Source organism: Scleropages formosus, chromosome 7 (assembly GCF_900964775.1).
Source record: "Scleropages formosus chromosome 7, fSclFor1.1, whole genome shotgun sequence".
In the NCBI taxonomy this organism is placed as follows: Eukaryota; Metazoa; Chordata; class Actinopteri; order Osteoglossiformes; family Osteoglossidae; genus Scleropages; species Scleropages formosus.
In genome coordinates this window covers 30,349,284-30,349,683 of record NC_041812.1, presented here as the reverse complement: position 1 = coordinate 30,349,683, position 400 = coordinate 30,349,284, and positions in this window count along the sequence as shown.

Here is a 400-nt window from a genome sequence, read left to right as displayed (position 1 = left end):
CACAGATAGTTTATCACCTTTTCATTCCCAACTATATACGGTATTTGACTTTCAAAGCCAAACCCACTTGGCAGAATACAGTTAACTTTCATATGCTGCAAGGAAAAAGTGATTTAAAATGTTGAAGAAGGTGAGAAGTCACTTAAAATACACCACTCTTTTAGTGTTACATGTAAGCTTTATTTGTTTGTATTATAAAATTAATTACAATATGGGTCAACTTTCCATCTATGAAATACAAAGAAATATTTACATTACTAAATATTGTATTTATGGGAAATGATATTCATATTTCACATTCCTCATAAGTGTTTACAAAATTACAATTTTGATAATCAATTACAACATATTACAAAGGTTATTTTATTCTGCCATTTAAATCACTACTGAAAATTTTTAA